The sequence below is a fragment of the Nerophis lumbriciformis genome, linkage group LG33, assembly GCF_033978685.3.
Source record: "Nerophis lumbriciformis linkage group LG33, RoL_Nlum_v2.1, whole genome shotgun sequence".
Lineage (NCBI taxonomy): Eukaryota > Metazoa > Chordata > Actinopteri > Syngnathiformes > Syngnathidae > Nerophis > Nerophis lumbriciformis.
Genome location: NC_084580.2, coordinates 14,901,623 through 14,924,278, shown reverse-complemented (window position 1 = coordinate 14,924,278; position 22,656 = coordinate 14,901,623). Strand labels below are relative to the sequence as shown.

Genomic DNA, 22,656 nt, shown 5'->3' with positions numbered 1-22,656 from the left:
GATCGCCAAATTCGTCCTCGCTTTCTCCCGTGTCGCTGGCTGTCGTGTCATTTTAGTTGGTTTCGCTTGCATACGGTTCAAACCGATATGGCTCAATAGCTTCAGTTTCTTCTTCAATTTCGTTTTCGCTACCTGCCTCCACACTACAACCATCCGTTTCAATACATGCGTAATCTGTTGAATCGCTTAAGTTGCTGAAATCCGAGTCTGAATCCGAGCTAATGTCGCTATACCTTGCTGTTCTATCCGCCATGTTTGTTTGTGTTGGCATCACTATGTGACGTCACAGGGAAATGGACGGGTGTATATAACGATGGTTAAAATCAGGCACTTTGAAGCTTTTTTTAGGGATATTGCGTGATGGGTAAAATTTTGAAAAAAACTTTGAAAAATAAAATAAGCCACTGGGAACTGATTTTTAATGGTTTTAACCCTTCTGAAATTGTGATAATGTTCCCCTTTAAGAATGACGCACTTGTGATCAATCAATCAATCAGTCTTTACTTATATAGCCCTAAATCACAAGTGTCTCAAAGGGCTGCACAAGCCTCAACCATCAGTGATGGGCAGATCCTCCAATGTCCAATCGAAGTGTAAAAACAAGGTCCAGTGTATTTCCCTTTGCATTGACAAGGTCCATGTTTGTGCTGCAGTGCTTTATATTCCGGTGGCTGTTTGCAACCTTGGCTGGCCTTAACTCTACTCCCATCTCTCCCCTCTTAATTTTCTGGTGACGTTCCAATAGGAGCTATCTCAAATGAGGTGATGATGTCCACACAGTAAGGTCTCTCCTGCAGGATTACACATGAGCTGCGATATAGTATTGATGGACGACAGGACTGCATTTCCACACTTGCTGCAGACATAGGGTCATCCGGTACTTTTTCTTCAAACTTTTCAGCAACTTTGGTACTTAGAGAACAGCTCACTGACTGACTGACACTTTGACAGACACGCGGATTATCAGTCTCACTGTCGCCGCAGCTTTCTGTCTGTCCTAGCTCCTTCGCACAACTCCTGGATTTAGCCGATAAATGGAATGTGTTTGTGCAGTGGCCATGTTTATTGAGTGACTTGCTGATGTGTCTAAATCCAGCCACGCATAACTCTTCTTTTGGATGAACATTCTGTAAATATTTGCCTTCATATCAGGTATCCTGGCACTCTCTTGACTCTCTGGTTTCTTCCCCTACAATATAATACCTTATTACTAGAGATGTCCGATAATATCGGCTGATAAATGCTTTAAAATGTAATATCGGAAATTATCGGTATCGTTTTTTTTATTATCTGTATATCCATCCATCCATTTTCTACCGCTTATTCCCTTTTGGGGTCGCGAGGGGCGCTGGAGCCTATCTCAGCTACAATCGGGCGGAAGGCGGGGTACACCCTGGACAAGTCGCCACCTCATCGCAGGGCCAACACAGATAGACAGACAACATTCACACTCACATCCACACACTAGGGCCAATTTAGTGTTGCCAATCAACCTATCCCCAGGTGCATGTCTTTGGAGGTGGGAGGAAGCCGGAGTACCCGGAGGGAACCCACGCAGTCACGGGGAGAACATGCAAACTCTACACAGAAAGATCCCGAGCCCGGGATTGAACCCAAGACTACTCAGGACCTTCGTATTGTGAGGCAGATGCACTAACCCCTCTGCCACCGTGAACCCCTCTGTATAGTTTTTTTTAATTTTTTTATTAAATCAACATAAAAAACACAAGATACACTTACAATTAGTGCACCAACCCAAAAAACCTCCCTCCCAAATTTACACTCTTTCACACTGGTCCACTAATAGTACTAACCTTTAACAGTTCATTTTACTCATTTTCATTAATTACTAGTTCCTATGTAACTGTTTTTATATTGTTTTACTTTCTTTTTTATTCAAGAAAATGTTTTTAATTTATTTATCTTATTTTATTTTATGATTTTTTTAAAAAATGACCTTATCTTCACCATACCTGGTTGTCCAAATTAGGCATAATGATGTGTTAATTCTACGATTGTATATATCGGTATCGGTTGTGTTGCGTTTAGACCAGATGTTCCTCCAAGGGAATTTAAATTACTGGTCAATCCCAAGTTTTTTTGATGACATATAAGCTGAGTTTAAATGATCACCCAGAACTGAATAGGTATTTTGTAATTTATTTTCAAAACTTTGAAGATAGAGACCAGCCTAGGACAACACATTCAATTGCGTAGCAAAGTTGATCTGAAAAACATCACCCAAGTGCTGTGTTCTTCAATATGTCCCTCGCCCCCACTCTCCAGAACGAATACGCATGTCTATTGTTCTCCTTAGCTACAGACAGGATAAGGTAGCAAATAAAAGGGAGTATTGCTACTCCCTGCATTCAGAGCTCAAGGTAGTCCACAGTGTACCCTCGGTCATGAGATGGAGAAAAAATAGAAAGAGCACAAAGAGAAAACACTAGTTATTTCCAACATGACTATAGAAAGAAATAACTCTTAAATATGGATATATGTAGATATCTATCTTTGTCAATTTATATCGTTATCGGTTGATATCGGTATCAGTAATTAAGAATTGGACAGTATCGGAATATCTGATATCGGCAAATAAGCCATTATCGGACATCCCTACTTATTACCTCGCACATAGGACGGCCCTGAATATACTCTAAAACAGGGGTGTCAAACGTACCTGAACAGGTTTTATCGGACCAGCGGGATGAGTTTGCTTAGTATAAAAATGAGCCGAAATTTTTGAATGAAAGAAACTGCTGTTCTAAATGTGTCCACTAGATGTCGCAATAGAAATTATTTGTATCTTTGTAGATGATGCTATATATGTAAAAAAAATAAAGAAAACCACATGATGTTAGTGCACCAGTCGAGGAAAATTACTAAATTACATAAAAAAACATCCTGTTATTTGATTTTGATATTTTTTCTTCTTGATAGATTGAAAATTAACACCGATGAGTTTGACTGATGAACATTAGCACATCTTTTATAAGTATACATAACGACAAATAAAGATAGAATACTATTAACAGCAACATGTAAGTGTAAAAAAAACAACATTATGATTTATACATTTTCAGAATGTGCTTGTTCTATTGTTAAACAAAGAAAACAATCTGAAGTTGTCTTTATTTTTAAGTTATTGTGCTGTGATTTTACCAGTCTGGCCCACTTGGGAGTAGATTTTCCTCCATGTGGCCCTTCATCTAAAATGAGCCCCCTTTATTTTAAAACAAGTTTGTTTCCTCTCCCGTTTGGAAAAAAAAACATGTTTCAGTGAAATAATAACTAAACAAAAGATCATATTTTTAGCTGCTAAACAGACGTCTGCTAGCTGTTTCATTGATCTTCATTATCTTAACATTAGCATCATCGCTCTCCCTCAACAACATTTGAGAAACTCTATGTCACAGCAGCAGCTCTCTGGCATGCGTGTGAGCGACAGGAAGAAACACTCGTACTCGCTTGGGGTAGAAGTAATTTGGTGGTACTTCTTCGTCTATAAATATTTAAAGTTAAAGTACAAATGATTGTCACACACACACACACTAGGTGTGGCAAAATTATTCTCTGCATTTGACCCATCACCCTTGATCACCCTCTGGGAGGTGAGGGGAGCAGTGAGCACCAGTGGTGGCCACGCCCAGGAATATTTTTTGGTGATTTAACCCCCAATTCCAACCCTTGATGCTGAGTGCCAAGCAGGTAGGTAATGGGTCCCATTTTTATAGTCTTTGGTATGACTCGGCCGGGGTTTGAACACTCTAACCATTAGGCCAACTGATGTAAGACGACCTGTCCTTTTGGTACTTGTTTACGTTGCATTGTTGACAAAAGTAATGAAACAGCCAGACAAATACATCGCTAGGTTTGATCACTATGGTTGTGGAATCAGACTACAGTGCATGGTGTGGTATGCTTTGGATTATGGACTGTTTCTTTCTTTGTGCAAGCACTGTGATGCAAGTTGATATTGGTTTCTTATTCTGGAATTTTTTTGTTCTGCACAGGACTTAATTTTTACCAATTCCCTGTTTGTATTCTAAAAGGCGTTTCTTAAAGGCCTACTGAAATGCGATTTTCTTATTTAAACGGGGATAGCAGGTCCATTCTATGTGTCATACTTGATCATTTCGCGATATTGCCATATTTTTGCTGAAAGGATTTAGTAGAGAACATCGACGATAAAGTTCGCAACTTTTGGTTGCTGATAAAAAAGCCTTGCCTGTACCGGAAGTAGCAGACGAGTAGCGTGACGTCACAGGTTGTGGAGCTCCTCACATCCGCACATTGTTTACAATCGAGGCCACCAGCAGCGAGAGCGATTCGGACCGAGAAAGCGACCATTTCCACATTAATTTGAGCGAGGATGAAAGATTTGTGGATGAGGAAAGTGAGAGTGAAGGACTAGAGGGCAGTGGGAGCGATTCAGATAGGGAAGATGCTGTGAGAGGCGGGTGGGACCTGATATTCAGCTGGGCATGACTAAAACAGTAAATAAACACAAGACATATACATACTCTACTAGCCACAACACAACCAGGCTTATATTTAATATGCCACAAATTAATCCCGCATAACAAACACCTCCCCCCTCCCGTCCATATAACCCACCAATACAACTCAAACACCCGCACAACACACTCAATCCCACAGCCCAAAGTACCGTTCACCTCCCCAAAGTTCATACATGACACGCACATAGCGGCACGCACATACGGGCAAGCGATCAAATGTTAGGAAGCCGCAGCTGCATGCGTACTCACGGTACCACGTCTGCGCATCCAACTCAAAGTCCTCCTGGTAAGAGTCTCTGTTGTCCCAGTTCTCCACAGGCCACTGGTAAAGCTTGCCTGGCATCTTTCGGGAATGTAAACAATGAAACACCGGCCGTGTTTGTGTTGCTGCAGCCGCCCGCAATACACCGCTTCCCACCTACAGCTTTCTTCTTTGCTGTCTCCATTGTTCATTGAACAAATTGCAAAAGATTCACCAACACAGATGTCCAGAATACTGTGGAATTTTGCGATGAAAAGAGACGACTAAATAGCTGGCCACCATGCTGTCCCAAAATGTCCTCTACAATCCGTGACGTCACGCGCAGACGTCATCATACCAAGACGTTTTCAGCAGGATATTTTGTGCGAAATTTAAAATTGCACTTTAGTAAGCTAACCCGGCCGTATTGGCATATGTTGCAATGTTAAAATTTCATCATTGATATATAAACTATCAGACTGCGTGGTCGGTAGTAGTGGGTTTCAGTAGGCCTTTAATTGTACATGTTGGTAATAACTATTTTTGACTTCACATCATGTTTTTTTTCCCCCTGTACCAGCATCCTCTTTAGTGGTCTATCAGGACTTTTGATGTTCACAGCTCACCACTGCTTTATTTTTTCTTAAGAACGCTTCAGACTGTCAATTTATTTTGGTCTAATGATAGCGTGCCTAATTTGCATTGACGTCTTTGGGCTTCCAGTCGAATTGAGTGTTTAATTTTGATGCCCCGGTTAGTTGATTGAAAATTCACCTTCGGGCATTGCATCAAAAGCTAAGAAATCCTAGCTGTAACCAAAACCTGTCAATGGTGTTTTAGTCACTGGCACAAATTGGTTCATTTTGGCTTTGGGCCAATAATACAACATTACTAGTACCATTTTTAAACTAACCTTACTGGTTAAACGCTGCCTTTGGAAGAATTTGTGTGGCCATTTTTAAGTTTTTAGATCAAACTGGTTCACATCGCATTTATGGCTGCCCTCACTGTAACAGTGAATAGTATATACATTTTCTAAATTGCTTCATTACACAATTATTTATTGTTATATATTTTTTACGTACACTGCAATAAAATATGTAGATTTTAGAGTAAAGTTTAGCTGCTGAAATTGTACCTTAAAATGTACAATGTTTTTACAATGTATACTGTAAATGTAAATGGGAAAACAGTACCACTGTTTTACTGTAAAATCTACGGTCGTTGTTTTTACGGTGTATTAGTGTAAATGGAAAAACAATATTACTCATTTTTTGGTTGTTTTTTTACGTTAAAATTACCCAAAAATATTTTTTACATTATAGTGAAGTGAATTATATTTATATAGCACTTTTCTCTAGTGACTCAAAGCGCTTTTATATAGTGAAACCCAATATCTAAGTTACATTTAAACCAGTGTGGGTGGCACTGGGAGCAGGTGGGTAAAGTGTCTTGCCCAAGGACACAACGGCAGAGACTCGGATGGCGGAAGCGGGGATCGAACCTGGAACCCTCAAGTTGCTGGCACGGCCACTCTACCAACCGAGCTGTACCGCCCCATTGTACAATTTGATGGCTAAGTTGCTTCAAAATCATGGGTCAAGCAGATATTTAAGTACCAATTTTAATGTTTGGAATGTGCGTGTCATGTCTGTGTGATCATGTTTTTGTTTTGGTCATGTTCGGTTTTGTTTTTGGACTTTTTGTGCACTTTTGTTTTGTCACCATAGCAACCATTAGTTTTCACCTGTCACGTCACGCACCTGTTTCACGTTTTGAGTCAAGCACCTGTTTTCGTTAATCATGTCTGTAGTATTTAAGTTCATTGTTTTCAGTTTGTCTTTCTGGTGACATCCCACAATTATGCTCTGCACATTCCTGACACTTGATTTCATGTCCATCGTTCATGCTGCTCCTTTTAGTCCATGCCAAGTAAGTTTTGTTTATTAATGCTATAGTCTTTTGGTTTCATAGTTTGTTCTCCGCCACTGTGCGCGCTTTTCGTTTGTACTTTTTTTTGATATATTAAATAAATCATGTATTTACATTCCCGTCTCGCCCGAGCCAACTTTCCGTTGCATTCCGGAAAAGCAAACACCCATGACCAAGTCATGACAGTGCGATTATATACTATTTGTTGCAATATTAGATTACGTTTAAAATATGAAATTGCATACAGTACTTGTATTTTTTTTGCTAACACTTTAGTATGGGGAAGATATTCACCAACAATTAGTTGCTTATTAAAATGCAAATTAGTAACATATTGGCTCTTAATTAGTCATTATTAAGTACTTATTAATACCTTATTCTGCATGGCCTTATTATACAACCAGTAAGCCGGTAACAATTTAGTATGGGGAACATATTCACCATTACTAACCATAACCCTAACCCTAATCCTAACCCTCTAACCCGAACCCGCTAACCCTAACCCTAACCCTAACCAAATAACTCTAAATTAAGTCTTTGTTACTTAGAATATGTTCCCCATACTAAAGTGTTACCATTTTTTTCTGTCAAAATAGACAATTGACTACCGTTAGAAACAAATAGATGGATGGTATTTTCAAGCCTTGAGTTTGACACTTGTGTTTTAGATCTTCTACTGCCGAGTATAAAGTACAAAACATGTCACATTTCAACTGGAAGGCCTCTGTGCTCTGTTCGATCTCGCCTTGTACGCTCCCATGTTTTATGTCTGACTTCACATGTATGCACATGTATTTTTCATAGACTCCGCCGCCTGTTTAATGCCTTTTTAGATTATTCCTGCTGTGCAGCTTAACCTCACTTAAGAGTCCCAGTGGATTTGCTCCATCTCTCCGTGCGTTTAGCCGATCGACCATGTGTGTGTGTGCGTGCTTGCATATTTGATGCCAAGTGTCTGTAAACAGGTACAGTACAGTAAATAGAAACACCGCACACCAAGGCATAGTATATATATTTACTAGCGTAGGAACTATTGTTGTCCTGATACCAAATACCAACATTATTTCGATACTTTTTGGTACTTTTTAAATAAAGGGGAACACAAAACATTGCATTATTAGCTTTATTTTAACAAAACATTTTACGGTACATTAAACATATGTTTATTATTGCAAGTGTGTCCTTAAATAAAAGAGTGAACATACTAGACAACTTGTCTTTTATTAGTAAGTAAGCAAACAAAGGCTTCTAATTTAGTCTGCTGACGTATGCGGTAACATATTGTCATTTTCCATTCTAATATTTTGTCAAACTTATTAAGGACAAGTGGTAGAAAAGGAATTATTAATCTACTTGTTCATTTACTGTTAATATCTGCTTACTTTCTCTTTTAACATGTTCTATCTACACTTTTGTTAAAATGTATTAATCACTTATTCTACTGTTGTTTGATACTTTACATTAGTTTTGGATGATACCACAAATTCGGGCATCAATCAGATACCAAGTAGTTACATGATCATACATTGGTCATATTCAAAGTCTTCATGTGTCCAGGGACATATTACCTGAGTTTATAAAAAATAATATAAATTAAAAAAACAAAACAAAAGAAGATCGACGGAGTCATAGTAGTATCGACTAGATACGCTCCTGTACTTGGTATCATTACAGTGGATGTGGCAGACCGGTACTTTTCAGAGGCGGTATTGTACCGAATATGATTCATTAGTATCGCGGTACTATACTAATACCGGTATACCATACTACCCTAGTAGGAAAACACAGGACAGAGTTGCCGTTAGAAGAACTTCTACGGAAAAAAAAAAAAAAAAAAAGTTTTCTGGGATATTATCAGGATTATTGCAATGATTGTTGTATCATCAATCCTTGCAGGATTATTGCAATGATTTTATGGATTAAGAGGACAACAGAGGATGTGTGGTCCTCTGTTGTCCTCTGTGTTTTTAAAATGTTGATTTCTATTTACCGTATTTTTCGGAGTATAGGTCGCACCAGCAGTATAAGTCGCACCTGCCAAAAATGCATAATAAAGAAGGAAAAAAACATATATAAATCGCACTGGAGCCCGGCCAAACTATGAAAGAAACTGCGATTTATAGCCCGAAAAATACGGTACTGTTTTAATTGGTTTTACCATTTAAAATCGTTTTTAATCATATTTATTTTATCCATCCATCCATCCATTTTCTACCGCTTATTCCCTTTGGGGTCGCGGGGGGCGCTGGAGCCTATCTCAGCTACAATCGGGCGGAAGGCGGGGTACACCCTGGACAAGTCGCCACCTCATCGCAGGGCCAACACAGATAGACAGACAACATTCACACTCACATCCACACACTAGGGCCAATTTAGTGTTGCCAATCAACTTATCCCCAGGTGCATGTCTTTGGAGGTGTGAGGAAGCCGGAGTACCCGGAGGGAACCCACGCAGTCACGGGGAGAACATGCAAAATCCACACAGAAAGATCCCGAGCCCGGGATTGAACCCAAGACTACTCAGGACCTTCGTATTGTGAGGCAGATGCACTAACCCCTCTGCCACCGTGAAGCCCATATTTATATATATTTATTTTATATTGTTTTTAATTGTTTTTAATATTGTTGTGCAGCACTTTGGAAACATTTGTGTTATATAAATAAAGTGGATTGGAGTGGATTGGATTGGATTGTTATTATAATCATTATTAATATGCATTATTATATTGTATATTGAGCAAAAACAAAGCCCACTTTTCTGCTTAGGAAAGCATTATGTGATTTATTGTATTAATATTTGTATACACTTGACCAATTATGTATACAATATATACAATTATTTTGTTCAGGATGACTGAAGACATCAAAACTATGACACCTGGGAAGTGAAAACCCTTTCAGGGTTCTCTTGAAGCTCATCAAGAGAATGCCAAGAGTGTGCAAAGCAGTTATTAGAGCAAAGTGCGGCTATTTTGAAGAAACTAGAATATAAAACATGTTTTTAGTTATGTCACCTTTTTTTGTTAAGTACATAACTCCACATGTGTTCATTCATAGTTTTGATGCCTTCAGTGACAATCTACAATGTAAATAGTCATGAAAATAAAGAAAACGCATTGAATGAGAAGGTGTGTCCAAACTGTTGGCCTGTACTGTATATTCACATAACGTGTTCAATTAATCCAACTGAAGTACGATTGTATTTCTTAAAAATAATAAAAAGTGCAAAGAGGTTGCATCAGCCCTCACATTAGTGTTGAGAAGGCTGTTAAAAAGGCAAAAATGTGCATGTGTACAATTGTAGTAGTAGTTGTTTGAGCCTTTCCCCTGACATGCACGCACACGCGCATTTCCAAAGCACTCCCAAGCAAGCAATAAAACAGCTTGCAGCTCATCTGGGAAATCAGAACAGAACTCAGAACTTGTTGTTGTCGCTTTCACAATAATCGTGTTGTGTTGCTTGCGTGTGTGTGGTAAGGAGCAGCGAATGAAAGGGTACGAGTGATCAGGCAGAACAAATTGTGCAGCCCAATATTTTAGGTCCTGCAACCGAAGTGCTTACCGTCAGTAGCCAACACGACGGCTGTAATTGTGGACTTGTGTTTTGTTTGCTCCCTTATGTTGTTTTTTGGTCCCAAATGTACTTGTGTGTCGTGCAACAGCAATTATTTATTCACATGCGGCCCCATTCTATCAGGACGTGCGTCTTATTTACCTGTCAAAGCAAACCATTGGCATGCTTCCTGCATTTTCTGCTAAATGACTGCTTTTATTTGCATGCTTTTAAGCAAAGACGCATATTGTTTAAAAAAAACAAAAAACAAATCAAATCAAATCAAATCAACTTTATTTATAACAAAACGAACAGAACAATCAATATTGACATCAGAGGTGTAAATGACATTTTTGTTATTTTTAGATGTTTTATATATATATACATATATATACAGTATAGGCCAACATTTTGGACACACCTTCTTATTCAATGTGTTTTATTTATTTGTATGACTATTTACATTGTAGATTGTCACTGAAGGCATCAAAACTATGAATGAACACATGTGGAATTATGTACTTAACAAAAAAAGGTGAAATAACTGAAAACATATTTTATATTCTACTTTCTTTAAAATAGCCACCCTTTGCACTGATTACTGTTTTGCACACTCTTGGCATTCTCTCGATGAGCTTCAGGGGGTAGTCACCTGAAAGGGTTTTCACTTCACAGGTGTCATAGTTTTGATGCCTTCAGTGACAATCTACAATGTAAATAGTCATGAAAATAAGAAAACGCATTGGAATGAGAAGGTGTGTGCAAAGTTTTGGTCTGTACTGTATATATATATTTATATATATATATGCATACGTATATATATATATATATATATGTATGTGTGGGAAAAAAAAAATCACAAGACTATTTCATCTCTACAGGCCTGTTTCATGAGGGGGGGTACCCTCAATCGTCAGGAGATTTTAATGGGAGCATTCGCATACCATGGTTTATATAGGGCACAGAGTGGGTGGGTACAGGCTGGCCTAGGGGCGTGGTGATTGGCTCATGTGTTGCCTAGGAGGTGTTTCCGTCTATGGCGGCATGTTGTTACAATTTCACTGCGCTTGTTGAGGGATGACAGGTCTGGACGGTAAATAATAAACAGTTTCTCTTTCAAGCATAGGTTGCATCTTTTATTACCACTATTGTAAGGTGTGCTGGATGCAAGAATTTGCCATGTTATTGAATATTCAACATTATTGTCTTTGAGGTCCCAAATGTGTTTGCTGAGTTCTGTGGTATTTCGCAGGTTTTTGTTCCTGAAAGAAGCCTTGTGATTGTTCCATCTGGTTTTGAATTCTCCCTCGGTTAATCCTACATATGTGTCGGATGTGTTAATGTCCTTGCGTATTACCTTAGATTGGTAGACAACTGATGTTTGTAAGCACCCCCCGTTGAGAGGGCAATCAGGTTTCTTTCGACAGTTACAGCCTTTGGAGTCGCTCTGTCTGGGGGTCGACGGCTCATTTGCAATTGTTTTGTTGTGGTTTGAGATGATTTGTCGTATATTGTTCATGCAGCTGTAGCTCAATTTAATGTTGTTCTTGTTGAATACTTTTCTTAGGGTGTTGTCTTTGGGAAAGTGTTTGTCAATCAGATTGAGGAATTTGTGTCCAATGTTCGTTGAGACGTTTTTGCTGTATGGGGGGTTGTACCAGATGATGTCGTATATATATATATATATATATATATGTATATATATATATATATATATATATATATATATATATATATATATATATATATATATATATATATATAGCTGACGGTGATGACTGAAGGTCTGAATATTTTTAGCAGTGTATTACACTACACATGGAGCATGGTCCAGTTGGTTAGATACCACATTGGACCCTACCAGGAGGTAAGGACCTGATGGCAGAAAGGATTTGTCACTATTGTAGCCTGCACTGCAAGCTGTGCTCGCTCCGTTTGACGACGGAGGACAAAGAGGAGAAAATGATAGAGGGATGGGCTGGGATCACAGAGGGACGTGTATGGGGAATAAATCTTTTAAAAAAAAAAGAGTGACTGTGTGTTTGTGAGAAAAGAGATAGAAGACAGAAGGAGGGTTTTGGTGTGCAAGCTGTTTGGAGCCCGCACTGACACATGTTGCTCATCGGCGAGGGGGTGGGGGGGGACCAAAAAAAACGAAGAGGAGGGAGTGAGGGATGCTGGAGCAGTGAAATGGCTCAGCAGCTTGTCGGCTTTGCGACTGTCGCTCGTGCAACGTTTGGCAGCCGTGACAGAAGGAAGGCAAACCGGTGGCGCAAACTTGGACGAGACGCAGCAGTTAGAGGGTTTGGCACATGTAAGAGAAGGGGAACTGGAATATGAATGAAGGCATTGAGTGCCACCAGGCTATTTCTCCCAGCTGTTAAGTGAGCAAGAGTGTGCAATATTTGTCGAAAAACTAGTACTCGTTTTGGCACACTCCCCTCAAACCAATCTGGTGGCGTGGAGTTTTTCCTTACCTCTGTCCACTGCATTGAGATGCTGTAACTAATGTTGGGAGTTACAGTACCTCTATAGAAACAACATGTACTTTTTCGGCCACAGCCTACTTATTCGTCTTAGGTTTGTTCAAAGTAGTTTTTCCTTGCCTCTGTCACCAATATGCTTGTTTATGTTAAGTTCCACTGCCTTAAGATGTTGTAACTAATGTTGGGAGTTACGGTACCTCCATGGGCGTCAAACTCTGGCCCGCGGGCCAAATTTGGCCCGCCGTGTAATTTCACTTGGCCCGTGAGGCGATATCAAATTAACACTAGAGCTGGCCCGCCGATTATATACGGCGGCGGTGCCGCGGTACACCGCTAATTCTCATACTTGCCAAACCTCCCGGGAGACTTCCAAATGTCAGTGCCCCTCCCGAGAATTGTAACGTCCTCTTTTCGTCCAGTCCAGCGAGTGCTGGCTCAGTTACATAATATGTGCGGCTCTGGCACGCACACAGGAGTGAATGCAACGCATACTTGATCTTCAGTGATACAGGTTACACTGAGGGTGCCAGTATAAAAACCTTTAACATTGTTAGAAATATACGCCACACTGTGAACCCACACCAAACAAGAATGGCAAACATATTTCCGGAGAACATCCGCACAGTAACACAACATAAACACAACAGAACAAATACCCAGAACCCTTTGCAGCACTAACTTTTCCGGGACACTACAAGGTGTGTGTGTGTGTGTGTGTGTGTGTGGGGGGGGGGGGGTTAGAGGTGGCGGGCGTGTATATTCTAGCGTCCCGAAAGAGTTAGTGCTGAAAAGGGTTCTGGGTATTTGTTCTGTTGTGTTTATGTTGTGTTACTTTGTGGATGTTCTCCCAAAATGTGTTTGTCATTCTAGTTTAGTGTGGATTCACAGTGTGGCGTATAGTTCTAACAATGTTAAAGTTACTTATACGGCCACTCTCAGTGTAAACTGTATCGCTGTTGATGAAGTATACTTTGCATTTACGTGTGTGTGCGTACAGGAGCCGCTCATATCTTGTGACTGGGCAGGCACGTTGTTAGAAGAGATGAAAAGCGGACGTGACGTCAGCTCGTAGAGGACGTTAAAAGAGGTGCCTGTAAGGCACGCCCCCAAGACTGTGAAATACGAGGTATAATGACTGATGAACACCTCAGTTCGATAATGAGGGTTGCCTCAGCTCAAAGCCTGAGCCCCGACATTAATGAACTAGCATCCAAGAAAAGATGGCAGGTATCTGGCTTGGGCACATCAGATTAGATCAGTGTGTTGCGAACTGAGCAGTTTAAAGTCATGAATGGTTGGTTTATTCATTATTTTATTTTCAAATGTATTAGCCTGTGGAAAAATGTAATGTTGATATTTACCTCAGAAGGCTGCAAATAGAAAAGAGGCATTACATTTTTATTTAAATTGTATTTGATATGCCATTGATATTTTTTAATTATTGTTATTATTATTTGAAACTGGATTTTGCATGTCACTATAAAGTTATATAAGCCTTGCTTCTTCAATATTTAATGCAAAACTAATGCAAAAAGGTTAATTTGTTCAACCTTGGCCCGCGGCTTTGTTCAGTTATAAATTTTGGCCCACTCTATATTTGAGTTTGACACCCGTAGGTTAGAATGTCCGCCCTGAGCTCGGTAGGTCGTGAGTTCAAACCCCGGCCGAGTCATACCAAAGGCTATAAAAATGGGACCCATCACATCCCTGCTTGGCACTCAGGATCAAGGGTTAGAATTGGGGGTTGAATCACCAAAATTATTCTCGGGCGCGGCCACCGCTGCTGCTCACCGCTGCTGCTCACCGCTCCCCTCACCTCCCAGGGGATGAGGGTGATGGGTCAAATGCAGAGAATAATCTCACCACACCTAGTGTGTGTGTGACAATCATTGGTACTTTAACTTTAACTATACTCTCGGCAATTCCTTTGTCTCACCCTCCTCCCAAGTCAAGAGTCTGGGTGTCAGCAAACTCGCTTTTCAAGCCCACATAAACAACATTACCCGGTCTGCTTACTTTCATCTATGAAACATTAATCAAATCCGCCCATCCCTTACCCTACATACAGCTGCCATACTCGTCCATAGCCTTTTCACTTCTCGCCTGGACTACTGCAATTCTCTCCTGTTTGGTCTCCCTCACAAGTCACTTCACAAACTCCAGCTTCTCCAGAACTCTGCAGCCCGGATAATCACCAGAACCCCTTCAGTCCAGCACATCACCCCTGTTCTGCAGCAACTTCACTGGCTACCCATCAAACACCGTATACACTTTAAAAAAATTCTCCTCACTTTCAAAGCTATCCATAACCTCTCTCCATCATATCTCTCTGACCTGCTCCATGTCGCCACGCCCTCACGTTCCTTAAGATCCTCTTCATCCATCCATCTCACTGTCCCCTTATTTAAACTGTCCACCGTGGGTGCCCGAGCTCTGAAACTGATTACCACCAGACCTTCGTAACTTAGACTCAATATCCCTCTTCAAATCAAGACTCAAAACACACCTATTCCTGACTGCTTATTCATTGTAAATCTTATCGATCTTTGTTGTTGTTGTTCTTGTTCTAGTTTTTATCCAATTGATTTTATTGGTTTGATTTTGTACGGTGTCCTTGAGTGCCCAGAAAGGCGCCTTATAAGTGAAATGTATTATTATTGTTATTATTATTATTATTAAATCCTTTTTCAAATTATATTCAATTGAATAGACTGCAAAGACAATATATTTAATGTTCAAACTGAGATGTATTATATTTTTTTTGCAAATAATCATTAACTTAGAATTAAATGGCAGCAACATGTTGCAAATAAGTTTTGGGACTTGAGGAAACCAAATGTTTTATTTTTTACCATTCTTGCTTGATATACAGCTTAATTTGTTCAACAGTCCGGGGTCTCCGTTGTTATATTTTACGCTTCATAATGTGCCACAATGGGAGACAGGTCTGGAATACAGGCAGGCCAGTCTAGTACTTGCACTCTTTTACTATGAAGCCAACATCTGGTTTGGCATTGTCTTGCTGAAATAAGCAGGGGCGTCCATGATAACGTTGCTTGGATGGCAATACATTGCTTCAAAACCTGTATATAGCTTCCAGCATTAATGGCACCTTCACAGATGTGTAAGTTACCCATGCCTTGGGCTCTAATACACCCCCATACCATCACAGATGCTGGCTTTTGAACTTTGCGCCTATAACAATCCGGATGGTTCTTTTCCTCTTTGGTCCGGAGGACGCGACATCCACAGTTTCCAAAAACAATTTGAAATGCTCGTCATGATTAAAGTAAGAATAAACCTACCAGAAGCGCCTTTCTCTTTTAGTTGCCCACTCCAAGTGGCAAACGAGCCCTGGTGTGAGCACATTGGAGGGAAGCTGTAGAACAAGGCTAGTTTTAGTAGATGAAGAGTCTCCATCTGTCATTTCACTGCTCCATCGATTGAAAGCTGGTGGCGATGGTTGCCAGCTTCTGATCTATCCTAAATTTCCTCACAGATTTGGGAAAATATATGGTCCTAATGTCTGTGACATGCCCAGAATCCACGGCTTGTCTTAACTTGTTCCAGATCTGTTATAACTTGTTAGTGATGCCACTGTTGACAGATAGACAAAGTCTGGTACTCTGTCTGTGTTTGCTTACAGTGCCACTTTGGCGAGGCATTATATTACATCATTGTCATCCAGTGATCGTTATCGCCTGGACGTGGCTAATTTTTGATACGACATTTTGCGGACGCATTTCTTTTTTCAACCCGCTAGCTGTTGTGATCCGTTGCCCGAATCATAGTTTGTTTACATTTATTTAGGTTGTGATTCACTTGTGGTTTCAGTTCTGTTTTCAGCACCCTTGAGTTTGTGTGTTTTGGTTGTCATGGGTGCTGATTGTTGTCACCTGCCTCTGATTAGTGTTTGGCACGCTCACCTGCTGCTGGGCACTAATCAGAGAGCTATTTAGTCCTGCCTTTTTGCCTCACCACACTGGTGCTTTTGTTTGCTCTCATGCAACTTTTATGTGTGTTCCTTGTGTTTCTTGCGCTAAGTTCCGCCTTAGTTTTCCTTGTGAGCTATCCTGTTAGCTTCCCTTGTGTTAGGCATGCTTTTTGTGTTTGTTTCATATTGTTTTCCCTGATTTATGAGAATAACTCATTCTTCTTACCTGTAAGCTGCTTCCTGTCATTCTGCCGCATCCTGGAAGGACGACCCCCAGCATTGTCATGCTACGACCACGTTACACCAGCAAAATGAAACACAAACGTTACTGTGGGAACAGGCTTTTAGTCTTGTTTGTGTTTAAAGGAATTTGTTCCTTGCCTGTGTTGCCAAAGTGCTCGTGTGACAGGGCCAGCCAGTGTGGCTGTGCCAGGTGTACGTTGGTAAACCCCACTCGCTGACAACTTCAAGAGTGGTCTGGGACACTCGCCTCTCACACGAACAACCATGGTTCGCGTTTCCTTGCAGAATCCGGTACAATGGCATAGGGCTGAACAAGTTGGTTTACATTGGTGCCGTGATCAGGATGAGAGTGAGGTCTGGGGGATGAGTTTGACAGGGGATAGCCAGTGTGGCTGCGCCAGGTGTACGTTAGTAAACCTAACTCCCTGAGTTCACTTCAAGAGTAGTGCTGCCGGCTGGGCTGACAGCTCTGGCTTTCAGCCCCAGTGGTCAGCACACTCACCTTTCATATGAACGACCAGGGTTCGCGGCCCCATACAGAATGTGTTAAAAAGGCACAAGGTTGAACTAACTGGGTTATACTAGTTCATCTTTGATGTACAGTAAGCGTGAATCTAGACCAGTTATGTTAAGTGCTGTTGAGACTGACCAACCTGACTCGTGACGCTGTCGAGGGACTTGCTGAACAACTTGCCCAGACTTCCCTCATGGCCGTCCAGAACCGCATAGCCCTTGACCGCATCCTAGCAAAGGAAGAGGGTGTGTGTGCAATGATTGGCAACCAATGCTGCACCTTCATTCCTAACAACACCGCCCCAAATGGCTCGGTCCAGAGGGCCTTAGAAGGCCTCCGAGCCCTGTCTAGAGAACTTACTGAAGTATCCGGTGTCTCTGACCCCTTTAAGGATTGGCTCCACAACACCTTCGGCAGGTGGTCTGACCTAATTAACTCTGCCCTGGTCTCCATTGGAGTTTTTTTGGCTGTCATAGCCTCATGGGGATGCTTTATCGTCTCTTGTGCTAGGTCCCTATGCACCCGCATCATTGTTAGAGCTGTCGAAGGTCAACCCCACCCTGTTTCTGGGCTTGCTAATGTCACTGAAGGGGGTCAAGCACAGTAGTGACTTTCGAGGACTGTTAGTTTCCTTCCCTGATAATGACGACATTGACGTTGACTCCATCCATCTCTCTACACCTTCCATGTAACTTAGTTTGATTGTTTAGAGCAGGGGTGTCAAACTCAAATACAGAGTGGGCCAAAATTTAAAACTGAACAAAGCCACGTGCCAAGGTTGAACAAATTAACCTTTTAATAGGGACCCAAACAAGGCTTATATAACTTTATAGTGACATGCAAAATCGAGTTTCAAATAATAATAATAATAATAATAATAATTTAAAAAAATCAACGGCATATCAAATACAATTGAAATAAAAATTGAATGCCTCTTTTCTATTTGCAGCCTTCTGAGGTAAATATCAACATTAACTTTTTCCACAGGCTAATAATAAATTTGAAAATAAAATAACAATAATGAATGAATCAAACATTCAAGCCTTGAAGTAGCAAGAGAAAGTGCATGAATAAAACGTTAATTATTGCTCAGTTTGCTACACTGATTTGCTTTAACCCTGAATATGGAACAAGCAACGCTTATATAACGTTATAGTACAAAATCTACTTTCAAAAAAACAAACGAAAAAACATCAATGGTATATTAAATAAATAAAATAAATTAAAAAATGAATGCCTCTTATCTATTTGCAGCTTTCTGAGGTAAATATCAACATTTGGTGGTAGTGGGGGGTGTATATTGTAGCGTCCCGGAAGAGTTAGTGCTGCAAGGGGTTCTGGGTATTTGTCCTGTTGTGTTTATGTTGTGTTACGGTGCAGATGTTCTCCCGAAATGTGTTTGTCATTCTTGTTTGGTGTGGGTTCACAGTGTGGCGTATATTTGTTACAGTGTTAAAGTTCACTGTGTGACCTGTATGGCTCTTGACCAAGTATGCCGTGCATTCACTTGTGTGTGTGTGTAAAAGCCGCATATATTATGTGACTGGGCCGGCACGCTGTTTGTATGGAGGAAAAGTGGACGTGACGACAGGTTGTAGAGGACGCTAAAAGCAGTAAAGGCACTCCCCCAATATTGTTGTCCGGGTGGAAATCGGGAGAAATTCGAGAGAATGGTTGTCCTGGGAGATTTTCGAGAGGAGCACTGAAATTTGAGATTCTTGGCAAGTATGAGTATTAGCGGTGAATGCGGTGTTAGAGCGGCACCGCCGCTGTATAATACTGGCGGGCCAGCTCTAATGTTAATTTGATATTGCCTCAAGGGCCAAATGAAATTACACGGCGGGTCAAATTTGGCCCACGGGCCAGAGTTTGACACCCATGGTTTAGAGGGACTGTTTTCAAACTAAAACAGTTTACTCTTTCCGTTTGATTTTTACACCGCTTCTTGATACTGCTATGATCACATTATAAGGGCTGGTCTCCTAAAGCTTTAGTAAAACTTGGTAATATTACTATTCCGTCTTGGTGGTCCTTCTTACTCAACATATATGTCATCCGAAAGAAATTGGAATTTACCAGTGTGTTTTATTCCCTAAGAGGAAGACTGGTCAGACGCAACAGTACCTTGACATCTAGGAAGATGGCTAGACATGCACCTCACACTGAGTGGTTTTCTGTTCGAGGTGGCTTCCTTTGTCTCCAGTGTGCTCCAGTGTGGTTGCTCAGGTGTGGGTCAGTTGGTTTCCTCCATGATACTTCTGTTGGAAATTGGTGCGAAAGAAAAAAAAAAAAAACATACTTTATTCAGACAGCAGCCTCACACACACGTCGCAGTTCTTTTTGAAGGTGTTTTTCTTTGCTTCCTTTGCCAAAGTACTTGTTCATACAGCTTTCATGCAGTCGGTTTTGATGTACTGTACAAATGTACTGATGTACTGTGGAGGGCCTTGGGATAATTTCTGTTTATGTAGAATTAATATTAACAAAGATTTGCTTCCTCTTACTCTCATTCAACTGGTAGCCCGTGAATGACAACAGACTGTCTTATGAGTTCAGTGCAAAAGTTGGGAGTGACTAGGCAAGGATCCAAAAAACATACTTGTCATATAGGGTCTTTCATCAGCCTTTATGCAGTAGTAAGTCCATAAAAACCGGTGAATGCTCCTGTCATAGAGGATCTGTGTCTGATCGTACGTCAACAAGTGCAACAAACTGTTTTTTTTTTTTCCAAATGTAACAAAACACAAACGTCGCAAGAATCAGATCTAATAATGTCCAACTGTGTATCGAGCCATCATACACAGCTAATAAAGCGCTACGAGAAACATAACATCTCACTTGTCATTTGGCAGAAGCGTCCCGATGAACGATTGCGCATAAATCACTGCTTATTCCTATCAAATAGTTTCCTCGATATTGCAGACGCCAAGTTGATTTCCCTTGAGAAGCCCACGGAACATTAAAGCGCCCTAACTCCAATTGTCTCACACTTTATTGCCACCGCATTAGGCACCACACACTTCTAATGACAAAATAAAACACAGAAATGCTAATAGTGAAGACATTTTTTATACCAAGTTGATGACTTTTTAAAATACATTGAGTTCTTTTTGGACTACTTCAATTAAAAGTGTGCATTTGGTAAATGTGCTTTAGGTTGTGTTCTGAGTTTAGCTATTGCTAAAAGTGGGATGACACCAGAACATGCATGACCTATATTTGATAACCTCTTTTAAATCCAATCCCACTACCAAGCAGAAGGCCTGCGTGATTTCTACCAGCCAATCAGCAAAGAAAAGCCCACTGGAACCTTAATTTAAACTTGGTTCTTGAACAGGGTTCATAAATAGAAACATTTGTTAAAAGTTAAAGTTAAAGTTAAAGTACCAATGATTGTCACACACACACTAGGTGTGGCGAGATTATTCTCTGCATTTGACCCATCACCCTTGATCACCCCCTGGGAGGTGAGGGGAGCAGTGGGCAGCAGCGGTGGTCGCGCCCGGGAATCATTTTGGTGATTTAACCCCCAATTCCAACCCTTGATGCTGAGTGCCAAGCAGGGAGGTAATGGGTCCCATTTTTATAGTCTTTGGTATGACTCGGCCGGGGTTTGAACTCACAACCTACCGATCTCAGGGCGGACACTCTAACCATTAGGCCACTGAGTAGTGTATATTGAAGCAAAAGGGGGGCAGTGTCAAATGCTGTGGTTACTTCATGAATTTTCAAACCACACATCGCTTGTCCATTGCTTTCTTTGGAGTCATATTGAGCTAGCAAAACTAGAAATATGTTGGGGGCGGCTAAGAGGGGAGGAGTATATTTACAGCTAGAATTCACCAAGTCAAGTATTTCATTCATATATATATATATATATATATATATATATATATATATATATATATATATATATATATATATATATATATATATATATATATATATAAGAAATAGTCGACTTTCAGTGAATTATATATATATATATATATATATATATATATATATATATATATATATATATATATATATATATATATATATATATGAAATACTTGAATTTCAATGTTCAATTATTTACACATATACTTGTTGAGTTAAGGCTTGAATTGTCCATCCTTGTTCTATTCTCTGTTATATTTTTCTAACCATGCTGAACACCCTCTCTGATGATGCATTGCTGTGTGGCACGCACAAAAGTGCTTTCATCAAATGCACTAGATGGCAGTATTGTCCTGTTTAATAGCGTCACAACATTGCTGTTTATGGCAGACAAACTGCTTTACGGTAGACAAAAACGTGACTGCTGTTGTTGTGTGTTGTTACCGCGCTGGGAGGACGTTAATGAAACTGCCTAACAATAAACCCACATAAGAAACCAACAACTCGCCCTCCATCATTCTACAGTTATAACGTGATTGGGCAGGCACAACGTTTATATTGTGGGAAAGCGGAATTTCGGGAGATTTTCGGGAGATAATTTGTCCCGGGAGGTTTTCGGGAGAGGCGCTGAATTTCGGGAGTCTCCCGGATTTCGGGAGGGTTGACAAGTATTAGATTTCAGTTTTTGCAGTGTATTACTCTCAAAATAAATTCATTAAATGCCCCCCCAAAAAATACATATATAATACTGGATAATAATAATGTTCTATTCAAGGGTAAGAATAAACAAGCAAAAAAATAGAATAGTTGTATTTTAATTATTATATTATCATTAGTATAGTAGTAGTAATATTCATAATAATAATAATCGTGAGCAATGTTGAGATTCAAAGACATTATAATATATGATAACAAATCGTATTTACCATACACGTTTGGGTTTAAAATCAAAGCAAACGACTCTTAGTCAGTGCTATTATCTTCCACTAAAAACAGTGCGTTATTGAGTGGGCCGGACACTGCTGATTTAGAAAAATCCTCAAACTTCAAGGATGATGAATAACATTAAAAAGTTATGGTGGTACAGTATACTAGTAAAAGTGTGTGTAAGCAGTCAGTCCATAGAGTAACAGTGTCTAGACACAATGAGTCATCCACTTATTATGCCTGCGCACACGCCCACAAATGCACATTTAGTTGCCACTCTTGGGGAAGAAATGAGGATTTACTAATGGGTTGCAGAGATAAGACATGCATGTCCACGACAGCTCAATCAAAACAAATAAATATATATATATATTTATATACAATATTTATTATATAAATATATAAAATATGTATTTTTTTTCTC

General features: G+C 40.2%; 1 protein-coding gene across 3 annotated transcripts in view; it reads left to right on the top strand.

The window, feature by feature from the left end:
* grid2 (glutamate receptor, ionotropic, delta 2) overlaps window positions 1-22,656 on the top strand; it is a 1,282,048-nt gene that overhangs the window by 919,214 nt on the left and 340,178 nt on the right. The gene's annotated exons all lie outside the window — the stretch shown is intronic.